We start from the raw sequence: 12,879 nt of genomic DNA on the forward strand, positions 1-12,879 counted from the left end.
GTATATACTATTTGTAATGATCAAAACAGGTAATTGGTACACTTTTCATCTCAAATATTTATTCCTTAATGTGGTGAAGACACCTAACGTCCTTTCTCCTAGCTGCTTTGAAATATTAAGTGTTGCCAGCTCCTGTCTTTGAGGAATGGTGGGAGATGTTCCTCCTCTCCAACTGCAGCTTTGGTGCTTGTAACCATCCTCTCTCCTATATGCCTTTCACACACCCTTCCTGGGCTCCATGTCTACACTATTTCTTTTTCTACTTCACTGAAAGTAGAACATGTGAGAATATACAGCTCCTGTCTCTGTGTCTGACTCTGTTTCACTGAACATAACGCCCTCTAGTTTGCTTCATGTTGCTACAAGTGACAGGATTTCATATTTATTATGGCTGGACAGTACTGAGTACCAATTGCAGTTTTTCTTTCTTCATTTGTTGATGGATACCTAAATTGATTTCCTATCTTGTCTACTATGAGCAATGTTGCAATAAATGGGCAAATGTAGATGTCTCTTCAATAGCTCAAAACGTTTATTATGATCTGATGTTAATTTTTAAAAATATTCCTCCACTTGAGATGACTACACTGTTCTTTTTCATCAGTTCAAGTATTCAATAATGACACAAGGATTTCTAATCCAAACCATTCTTATATTCATGGAATAAGCTTAATCACAAATATGAAAATTTACTTTGTTAATGTTTATATACACATGTCTGTAAATGAAATTATTCGATAGCTGTTGTTCCCTGCAATTATCATTATCTGGATTTTGTTAATGACTTGTTTTTACTCAGGAGGTTTCATGGAATTAATGGTACATACAGAAATATTAGATTTATAATTTCATATTTTGATAACTATATAAAATTTTAGAAACCATCCTTAGAATTAAGATACTACAGGGGTGCTTATAACTCATGATTAGAATGGTAGTCATTATATTTCTATTACTTATTAAGAAAGAGTTAAAAGAAACCCCAGATCTAAAAGAACTAAAAGAGAGAAGGTCTATGGTATCTGTCTTCACTCTGGCCAACACCAACCATGTGGCTTTGGAAAAACAGAATTTTATAATGAGGTATACATTTCAAAAACACTGCATAAGTATAGAAGATGGATTGGCAAGGAGTCAATGAAAATAATTTGAATAGATAACTTTTGTATTATAGCAGTTTAGGCAGGAATGTGAACCTGAATTAAGACAGCAGAAATGAAGATGAGGCAAAGAGGGGGTGAAGATGTGGCTCTTTGGCGAGAGGCAGTGTTTTCAAACTGCCTTAGATCAGATGGAATTTAGAGAAATGTGGATCAAAATGGTGTCCATGTCATTTGCTAGTTGCTCAATTTTATGCTGCATATAATTTAATATCATTGAACATGGCTTTGTTCATGTCGTACAGACATAAAAGTATCTATCTTGTTCATGACATTGTTAAATTAAATGGCTAATTCTACATAAATCTATTATAGTGCTTGGAATGTAGCATGTATTTGAAGAATTAAAGGGGGTCATTATTTCAAATATTATAAAATCATTTAGATCCTACATATACTTTACCCAAGACCAAGTCAAAAGAAAATGCATGAAGCTAAAAACATGTAGATTCCACTAAATAGTACTGTGATTTTTAGCAAAATTGAGCTTTGGTTTTCTAATTTATACATTGAAGAGCTTGGGTTGCATAAGTGGGTCTCAGTTTTAAGCAGGAGTTTCTAATGGGTCATGGTAGTTGTCTATGTAGTATGTACATAAGTGGAAAGTAACTTTTTTCAAGGGAGTCAGTAGAAAGCCTTTCCTCAGTCTTCAAAATCTTTCATCTCTTTCTACTATTTTTGGGTCTCACAGATTATCCATCTGTAATTGAATTACTACTAATTCTTTTGCATTGCTTATTTAATCATGCTTCTTCTCTGTCTAGATCTAAACTTCTCAGGTGAAATTTTCTCTTGTCTGTACCAAACTGGGATAATCCACAACCTACCTAATCTTCTCCACCAATTGTGAGAAGAAGCAACACAGGTGATTCCATGGTGGACATCTGGACGTGTGTATAGTACAATAGGACAACCTCCTGTCAGACCATGACAGCAGACTGGCACTTGACCCTCATTACCTAGGATTCTGTTTATTCTTCACCTTCTTGTAGTTTAATCATCAATAACAATGGCCACAATCCCAAAACACTGAGGTTGGTTCTAAAGGAATGATTTTTCTGGTATGAATATACTCTGGACAAATGGCTTTTTACTAACCTGGCAACCAAAAATTTTATCTTCTTACATTATTTTTAATGTAAACAAACTCACTGAACCATGAGCTCCTCTTGTACTTGAAAGTATTAATTCCTCATGACCTTTCCTTGCTCTAGACCTAGAATCATGTACATGTGGGTGTGTGTAGATGTGAATATCAAAAGTGCCACAAACGGTGCTTATCTTACTGCAAACAGGGAGGTAAATTGACTATATGTGTTTATGATTGTGTGTGATGATGGTCTAAGGCTAAGAATCAGAAAGGGCAAATTCCTCTGATAATATAAGGGTCTTTATCATCCCCATTTCATGCTGGATATGCTGTTTCAATAAAACAAAGAGCAGACCCTTTCTTTAGAAAAAAGCTCTGAGAGAATCCTGAAGGAACAGATTCTCTGCAGTTCGGGTCTGCTCTTCACTTCGAAATGGATGTTAAGAGTCAGGCGCTTTAAAGCACGGGCATAAAGTGGCATAAGGCCACATCGTTCCTTGGCTCTTGCCACCTCTTCCTGTCCTTTGGGCATTTCTCCATCTTAATGAATAATTGTATTTAAATAGGGAAAGACTTATAGTGGAAAATACACAAATTTCTAAGGTCTCTAGCATACTTTATTTTAAAATCGTTTAAGAGAAAGAAGCCCTCCTGAATTAAGATGCTTGATGCTTAATTGAAGAATTAATCATTTTCTTTTTAATTTTTGTTTTTGGTCTTTTTGAGACGGTCTCCTGTAGCCCCAGCTGACCTGGAACTCGCTATGTAGACCAGGCTGGCCTCGAACTCACAGAGATCTGCTTGCCTCTGCCGTCTGAGTGCTGGGATTAAAGGCATGCGCCAGCACGCCCAGCTTTCTTTTTTAATTTTAGGAAATTGTTTTCCTTCATTTTCTTTTTAAAAATATTTTTGACTGTATTTAATTTATCAAAAAAATTAAAATTTTATTTTATGTGCATGAATGTTTTGCTTGCATGGATGTAAGTGCACCACTTGCCTTCAATGCCCACAGAGGCCTGAAGAAGGCATCAGATTCCCTGGAACTGGAGTGAATGGATGGTTCTTAGCTGCTGTATGGATGCTGGGAACCAGAACCAGGGTCCTCTGGAAGAGCAGCCAGTGCTCTTAATTACTGAGACATATCTCCAGAACCTAAAACTTTTTGACTAATTTACTTTTATTTTATGTGTCTGAGTGGTTTGCCTGCATGGATGTAAGTGCATAACATGAATGGAATGCCCAAAGGAGCCAGAAGGTCATCAAATCTCCTAGAACTCCAGTTATAGATGGTTCTTAGCAACCATGCAGTTTGCTGGGAACTGAACCAGGTGCTCTGCAAGAGCAGCCAGCGCTCTTAAACTCTGAGTCATCTCTTCAGCTCCATTTTTCATCTTCCTCAAAGAGGAAATAAAAGAAAATGTACTATTTGTTTAACAGCAGAATAAAATTATGCTTGGCATTATAAAAGATATAGCTGAGATTTGAAGATTTGGGAGTAAGGTAGCTAGAACTGTTCTTTGAGTAAGAATAATTTAGAAAAGTATATAATATAGATAACAATTATTTTTTAAAGTTAGGTATTTTATTTTACAGAGGATAAAGGTTAAGATGTTCTTGGTTGACCATCTATGTACCAAGAGACACCCTTTTACCATTCCTTTAATAAAGCTGGTGATGTTCTCACAGGGTGTCAGAAACAAACAGTTTTAAAATTAGGTTTGTGAGACAGGTGTTAGCACATTAAATGCTTTATGGTTGAATTACGAATGTCGGCTAGCTCTCTTCCTGTCTTAATCAAACACAGTACTAAACCTACTTGTGGAATCTAAGTCAATTCATTAACAGACTCATACTCTCCTGGGTGACCCCAGCACATAACACCCTATCTATCCAGAAGGGGCGTGAAGTAGACTCCCAAAGGATGTGAAGCTCTGTTCTCCCTGTTTAAGGAATGGCATGTCAGAGTCAGCTGAGGAAATTAGCAGTTTGAGGGCAAGCTGAGTCAAGAGCATGCCACACACACACAAATGTTCTGTTCAACCAGAACAAAACGTTCCACAAACTTGTAGGACAGAAAGCAGAACGAGCTTTCACTACAGCAATCAACAAAATATAGTGCTGGGTATTTTGACACAAGAAAGTTAAACTTCCCAGACTCCTGAGTGTTTATCCAATTAATGTCTGTTTGATATTGATGGTAATTTTAATGGAATAACATGATGATGGTAATTCACTTCTCTTTCTCTACTGCAAAGCCTCACATGGTAATGTGATTTTATCTTCACATTTACTATGATTCAGAGATGAATAACACTCTCATTTGCATTTTCTTCAACATGAATCCCTTTCCCCTGCATTAACCCACTAGGACAGGTCTTAAGAATTATAAAGTTTTGAAATTTGATTATGAGATAAATAAACTCAATTATTTGAATGGTACTATGGACTATAAAAGTATTTAGGTGTATAAAGGTTATAGATAGAACACCACTGTTGTTATATTCAGGAAAACTTAGTTTTTATTATAATTGCCATCTAATTTAATACTAATACGTAATAGCATGTGAATATATCATGCAGTATATGTGTTTCTGTTGTTTCTTAATTTTAAAATATGTACGTCTTCTGGACATGGTGGCATGTGTCTTTAATCCTATCACTCAGGAAGCAGAAGTAGGCAGATCTCTGAGTTCAAGGTAGTAGGTCTACATAATGAGTTCCAGGGCAGCCAGAGTGACACAGTGAGACTACGTCTCAACAAAACAAAACAAAACAAAACAAAACAAAACAAAACAAAACAAAACAAAAAAGCAAGAATAACAAAAGGACAAGAACAAAAATATATGTCCCCACCCCCAGAGGATCGTAAGTATGTGGAGAGTAGGAGAGAGGTTGTATTTTACTCATTTCAAGTGTGGCAATAATCAGATTCTCAGTAAATGTTAATTGAATTAATTAAGGAAGAATAACCAGATACTTTAAAAATAAAGTAACATATATGCTTACTATGTAAAAGGCTATATAATCATTCTCTCTATATTTGCCACTGAAAAATCCATTTTTCCAATTTGGAGGAAGATGAGATGGAAAAGGACAAAACAATGTGCTTGGTCTCAGAGTTGTAGCCAAGATGTGACGCCATATCTCAGTAGCTTTGTCTTTAAAACTGAGATTTCCAGTTAAAATGAACACTTATAATATATTAAGAATGCATGCTTTATTAATCAAAATAGGAATGTCTTCATAAGGAAAACTACTGATTTTTAAGCTAACCAAAAAATAAAATTACATAGACAAACAGGACTTAGTAATGCTTTTTGTAGGTCCAGGAAGGCATATGAAGTTTGTATTAACAAGACTGTAGGAACTTGGGTCTCCTAAAATCCTCTCACTCCAGGACAATGAAAGGCTTTAGTTATTTAACTGGACTTATTATTCTGTATAGAACAGGTCTGGGCAGAAGAATCTGGTAGCTCTAAGTATGAATCTAGAAGGATGGGGTGAGTCAGTGACCTTCTTAAAGTGGTCTGGAGAATCTGCCTGTGAGCCAGACAGGAGGATGAGTCATCCAGGGGAAAAAAACACCCACTGTATTTCATGAACAGAAAATTTGTCATTCTGGTTTTAATTAAAAGATTAAAAGGGAGAAATGAGAACATTTCAAACTTGAGTTGTCATATGGACTTAGGCCTACAGCCCTCAGAGATTTCTCTGAGGCAGGGGCTGTTCAAGTGATACCATCTTTAATTTGTTTCCCAAAGGAGCACATTGTAAGACAGGGATTCAAGAGCCTATGAAGGTCATCTGGGTTTGCCCCAGGAAACCAAAGCAAGGGAGTGGGTAAGTTAGGCAAAAAGAGAAAAGGAAGTCAGCAAACAAAAATATTTTTTTTTTCTGAATTGAGTTACTACTGTAGTAGACTAGTGCATTTCCGCTGGACTCTGGCCACACAAGGAGTTCTTTGAACTTAGGGAAGCTGAGGGACCCTCTACTAGCCTCATTTTCCATTATTTGATAGCTAGCTTAAGTCCAGTAGCCAGCACTTCTTGCTTGCACTGGGTGTGCTGAGCATTCACTTCTGAGCAAAGAGAATAGTGTTTGGAGTGAGTAGCCCTGACTATGAAGTAGTCCTGAGGAAACAGGGTAGGGCACTCAGCACAGACTATGAGTCAGGAGGCAAAAGCAGTGACACTCAGCTATAGCTACAGCACCTTGAAATTTAAGAGAATTTTCAGTCACTTCCTGACCTGAGATTCCTTCTCACAGTCATCCATTGAAGTAAGGCAGATATTATCATACTTATTTTAAAATGAGGAACTAGAGGCATAGAGAGTTTAGGTTATCTTGCCCATGGTTGCATAGACTATAAGTAACAAGACTGGAACAACAGAGCTGTTTAGCCAGAAGATGAGATTTTCCCAAAGGAATGCATGGTTTCGTGGTCCTAGGCACTTTTAATACTTCATAGAGTCTTATAGAATTAAAATCTGTGGTGTGGGCTATGTGCTCTATCTTCAAGTTGAAGATAAACATAGATGACTGATGAATTAAGGACTAGTTCTACTGTCTTTGAAAGTAAAGACAATAGAAAAACAGAGGAAGAAAACAAGGGTACGGAGGCAAATGCTCTAAACATGAACGGACTCTTTTCTTTCTCAATCTGTTTCTTTCTCTACTTCAATAATTTTAATTTATATATCGGACAATAAAATCAACTCATACCACACCCAATTTCTGCTCTGAGATCTAGTCCTTGACACAGCACAAGTTGTATTTACTTAATCTTCGTATAGAATCAACAGAACACCAAAATGTGTTCGCATTTTCAAGCAGCCCAGGCAATATCTATTGAGAGCATTTTTGAAGTCTCTATGGTTATTCCTTTGGTCATGCTGTGAAATATTAATAACATGGATCCATTTGTAACATGAGTTACATTTGAAAATATGTGTATGCTGTCTCCATTATTTTTCCTAGTAGGGACCTTCCAACTAGCTCGCCTGAGACTCTATCTCCTGGAAGTATACTATTCAGGTACTACTCAGTTTTTGGTAGGCAAAATAGGGTTATAAAATAAGATGATATCCTTACAAACAAAGCTGTTGTCTTGAGGAATGACTCTAAATTCCTTTCAGAATTTCTTATACTATGCTGTTAAAGTTCTGTCATATTCACCACTTTCACTACTAAACTGAATATATCAGCCTGTGTCACCACAGGGCTTAGATGAGCCTAAACAAGACTATGATGGAAGGTTCTCTTCCTTAGTTTCTCATGATTAAATTATATAAATGAGAAGCTACCTCTTTCTGGAGTAAGAGGAATAGGGGCTAGGAGCAGAGATGTTTACATGTCTGCCCAGGTGATCACTTATTTGGACTTGACCTAGAGAACAGCAGGTGTATTGATGAGGATCCTATAAGCATAGGCAGACTCTTCCCAAATCATCTAACACTGTCCTGTACAGACTCAAGTTATAGTTATATCCAAATAAATTTAGTAGTCTCCACCATGATTACTTTCTTAGGCCCCAATAGTTAGCTTTCCCAAATTTTGCTCTTTGTGATATAGCAAATATTCTAATTTAGGGGCTTTACAGAGGGCTCAGTGCAGTGTGGGAATGTGACTTTTTATGAAGTCTGCCATGTGGACTCCTGGAGGTGGAATGAAGTGGGAGACAGAAACAGACCTTTAAAGAGTCCCTGGTAGATGCTTAGGAAGCCAGCATTTGTTGCCAAGAGCCACAAGAATTAACTCCGAATTTAAAACTTCCCATACTTTCTGCACGGGAAGCCTCAAGGCTTAACAAGGTAATCCAGTGTCACCCAGGGAAAGAGAGGCATAGAGAGTTTAGGTTATAAATGCCTATAATTTCTCAGCTGCATAAAGTCAGTTGCATAAAGCTATATACAAAGGTCCGTATTCCTCTCTGATCATACACCATTCACTGCTTGTAAAGAAGAGGAAAGGTGAGATTATCTAAGAAAAAGAACTCTATTGTCCATTTTTGGAATAAGCATTACCTAAAGGGACTGTTTAAAGTTTTGGATTACTTTTTACAATGTCTAAACCATACAGAAGAGACAAAACATTTATCTTAATTTACAATGACCCAATATTGTTTTATCCCATACATATAACTGCTCCTGTCACTGAGAGACTAGAGTAGCAAATAAATGGGAAAAAATTGGATTTTATTGAACTTTAAGCGGTGGTTCACTTTTTGCCTGCCCAGACAGGGGATCAGTGGAGATGGGAAATCCAAAGGGATACTATCTCAGCTAAGGGCAGAATTATAATTTGCACATGATTTTACATTTTTCTCTCAGAAATGTTCATATTCTTTAACACATCAGGTTTCTTAAGCTTTAATAGTGGGATGTCAGGTTTGCCTTTCCCAAATATACTCATTCAATCTCTGCTATAGTTGCATATTTTCTTTTTGTGTGTGTATGTGCATGTCAGTTTGAGTGTCCATAGTGTCAGTGTGTGTGCATGTGTGTGTGTGTGTAAAGGCCAGAGGCCAGGCTCGGGTGTCATCCATAGGAATGTCGTCTACCTCCTTTGAGGCAGCGTCTCTCATTTTCCTGTGCCTCACCAATTAGACTAGACTAGCTGGCCAACAAGCCATAGGCATCCTCCTGTCTCTGCCTCCCCAGTGCTGGGATTATAAACAAATCCACCCTGTCTGGTATTCTCACAAGGGTTCTGGGGAATGCACTCAGGTCCGCATGCTTCTACAAGTACTTGGCTATCTCCTTCAGGTTTTCTTTTTTGAGACCAGGGCCTGCAAATACAGCCCAAGCTGGATCTAAAACTTGAAAACCTCCTTCCTCAGCCTCCCAAGTGCTAGGATGACAGGTATGTACCACTGTACTCAACTTTGTCTCTGTGATAATTCTAAAGCATTTTCCCTGAACTTCCAGTTACCACCTAAGGCTAGATACTTTTAACTTGGGTCTTTAATTCATGGCTTTCCATTTTAGTCTGTCTACAGACTCTTGTCACAGGAATTTTATCAAAGAGCATTCCACATACTGCCATTTTACTGTTCTAAATCTTATGTAAGTAATAAACTCCCTGTTTCTCAGACTAGGGTTTGAAACTTTCCTGGCCAGGACTTCAGTTCAACAAGTCCCTTTACTTTCTCTGGAATGGCATATGTGTCCCCACTTTCTTTCTGTCATTGTGTGACTATCTTCTGGAATGCCTTTCCTTTGTATCTGTCCAGGCACCTACACTTGGTATATTCAAACATTAAAGAAACCCCACCTCTTTGACAGGATCTTTTCTGGCACACTCAGTGCAAAATAATATTTTTACTAACTCCTGTTAACTTTTGCATGGTCAATATCAGGATCTTCTTTTCATCCCTCTGAGACTGTGTGCTCTTTGTAGGGCCTTTCTTGTGAAAGATGTTCAAAACATTTTGATTTTTTAATGATTAAAGAGAATCAATGTATGTTTCCAACTGTAACACCTAATTAGTAGTGATAAACAGCTTTGTTTTATTTATTCTTCATGGAACATGGATAATTTTAAGAGGTACAAATTAGATAAAAATAATTTCTTGTTCCATGTAGCACAACTCTAAATGTTATTGCTGATAAGTTAAACAGAAATGTGTGAGAAGTCATTATGAACTATAATAGCTGCAGCCTCTTCTAATGACTATAAATATCTGAAGAGGACTCTTGAAGACTCAGAGATGTTTTAATGGGACAAACTGTTCCTGTTAGATTACATAAACACATAGTTTTAAAAAGACAAAATTAGTATCCTGTTTTTAGTTCTCTGCCTACTGGATTTTAGCAGCTCTTTATTTTCATGCTACTTGAAAGGAAGCAAATGAAAACTTACATTGCATGAATGAGTTTCTGATATTGCGCACTTTTGTTCCTAGGTTTTCTTCCTCAGACTCGCCACAGGTAGTATTTATTCTGATGACAAACATGTTTTCAACCTAATTAATTATAATATCTTATAATTTCAGAGTCTGTCATTAATATCTTATAAATTCAGGGCCAATATTAGATTTAACAAATTAGAACAGTTTAATTTTCCAACCCTAAAATGTACTTGGAGTGTAAATTTTCTCATTGATTTCTGCTTTCTGTAGTCTGTATTCCAAGAATACAAAGAATACAAATAATGTTTTTGTATTTTGGACACAAATGTTTTCTTTCTTTGTAATTCTTTTCTTTGTGGAATAGGAAAATTTGAAGGTCAAATAAAACAGATTTTTAAAGAGTTCCTATAAACTAAAAAAAAATTCAAGTTGACAAACAAATATTCTTTTACTTGAGCTCTTTCATGGACTTAACTCGTGTATATTGGAGAGGGTTTAGTTAGCATAAGGGATGAATTTAAGGAAGGAGAATAGCAATTCTTTCTTTTTTTATAGTATTTCCTGCCTCCTGTTCCTCCTTCAAACAGAGTTTGAAAAGTGAAACTTGATTAAAGAATCTAATTTGAGAATTATAAACTAAATAGAGAACAGAAAATCTGTCTATTTCAAATGGAATTAACTCTTGGCACCAGGGAGAACACAGAGGGAACCAATTTTAATCAGTGGCTCCGGATGAGCCAGCTCGAGTAATATCTCATGCTAATAGACTAAACAACAGAAAACTGGCCTGTCTTGAACAAATGTATCTGGGAGTGTTTTAAAGACTGAGTAGGAAACTGTGCTACCATGATGTTCAGCTGGCCAAACTGTAGCAGGCGTTTCCTCTGTCCTTTTTGCTCCAGTGGAAGGAGAGAGGTCTGTTTCCTTCGGCTTCTACCTTCCTCTCCTCCTTGGCATGCATCGACTGATGGCCCTCACATCTCATTTGCCTCCATTTGGTTTATATGCACAAGGTGACCGTTTTGGGGGCCATGCAAGTGGATATGTTTATTTGGTAGAACTGATGAGCCTTGACCCCATAAAAACTGTATTGGAATGATGCAAAACATCATCATTTTCAAATCCAGTGATTTTACAACCAATTAAAGAATTCTTTAGAGAAATCACTGGACATTTTACCAATCTGAAAAAGTCAATGTGTTCATGTGAACCCAAGTTTCTTCCTTTGTTGTGACTGACATTGTAAGTTTCTGTCTTGGGAGAATGGTTCAGTCACCAATACATCTGCAAACTAAATATTATAGACAGGTACTCTGTTGTGTTTTGATTACATGATTACTTTAGATATCTTCTTCTCTAGTATAGTATTTTGTTAATTACTTGCTTGCTTTCTGAAATTTGAAATCTAATTCACTGTTTAAATCTAGCTAGGAGAAAATTTACGTTAAAATGATAAACATTGTTTCTGATACAATAATTAAATTGTCTTTTTAAACGATGACTTACATGTGTATCTATTTAACATGTTTCATTGAAACTGTTGCAGTGGTATGTAATTTTAATGTAAAATAGCCCTCTTTGCAGGGAATCAAGCCTGCTGCTGAATCTTTAAATTTTCAGTGTCTGTTGTCATAGCAACTGGAATTGACTCTGGTACCCACTGTGTTCAACATAAATTAATTTAAAGACACAGCATTTGAAACAGTTTAGTCAATTTTAAGTATGTGTCTGTCTAGGCCTCAGATTTCAACACTGCTTTATGCTTGAAATGTCATCATATGTGTTCCTTTCATGCTAGTTAGACTTATTTGTAGGGTTCATTGGCTTAAATGTGATTGAAAAAAAATGTTGGAGAATTATGTCCTGAATTGCTTGTGAGATGCAAGGTTTTAATAATGTAAAGGGTATTTCCTCTTTGAAAATACTGGAATGTTACTGTTTGTACTGCCAAAATTTACTAGCATTATGTGGATATACAGGCTTGATATTTCTCAAATATTATCTTCATTTTACATATATTGGACAAAGATCCTCAGGCTCTGTATGGTGGTGATCTTCCTAGGAGAAGGAAGCTGGCTATATTTTGCCACTTTTTATGTCTAATCAGTTCCGATCACCCTGAGGAGTTATGGATTTTCTCATTAAATAATTCTAACTAGCTTGAAATTATTTTTTGTGACCTTTGGGGTTTTTAGGTAGAGAAAGGTAAGTGATGAAAGAGAATAATACATACCTCAGTATTTTAGTGGGTTCAATGGCAATCCACTTTTCTCGTTATTGCTTCTACGTTTCATGTGTCTAGTGGATATTCTATTTTTTCATGTTTTATTGTTATTAAAGTAACTAAGTTAAACTAGAATGAAAATTGTAGTAGAGTTTGAAGCTTAAGGAGGAAGGAACAATTAAAAAACTTAATTAATTAATTAATTAATTTATTTGTGTGTGTCCACATGCCATGATATACATGTGGAGGCCAGAGGACAACTTTCATGTGTTAGTTTTCTATTTCCATCTTGTGGACTTAGGGGATCAAACTAAGGTAATCAGGCTTGGTGTCAAGTGCCCTTGCCCAGTGACCCATCTCACCAGCCCAAGAATAAAGACATTTTTTAAATATAGGGTCCCTTGTAGACTCAGCAGGCCAGAAACTTGCTATATAGACCAGGTTTGTCTTGATCTCATTGAGATCCACCTGCTTCTGCCTCCCGAGTACTGGAATTAATGGCATGCACCACCACACCAGGCAAGTAGTGATAAATAAATAAATAAATAAATAAATA

At 36.5% G+C, this 12,879-nt stretch overlaps 1 non-coding gene across 1 annotated transcript; it reads right to left on the bottom strand.

Annotated features, from left to right (window-relative positions):
- Window positions 1–8,309: 8,309 nt before the first annotated feature.
- Window positions 8,310–8,434, bottom strand: LOC115071262. The gene has a single exon (XR_003850356.1). It is a non-coding gene; the product is annotated as a small nucleolar RNA SNORA20 (small nucleolar RNA).
- Between the last annotated feature and the right edge of the window lie 4,445 nt (window positions 8,435–12,879).

The sequence above is a fragment of the Nannospalax galili genome, unplaced genomic scaffold (genome assembly GCF_000622305.1).
Source record: "Nannospalax galili isolate Female #2095 unplaced genomic scaffold, S.galili_v1.0 scaffold578, whole genome shotgun sequence".
Taxonomy (NCBI): Eukaryota; Metazoa; Chordata; class Mammalia; order Rodentia; family Spalacidae; genus Nannospalax; species Nannospalax galili.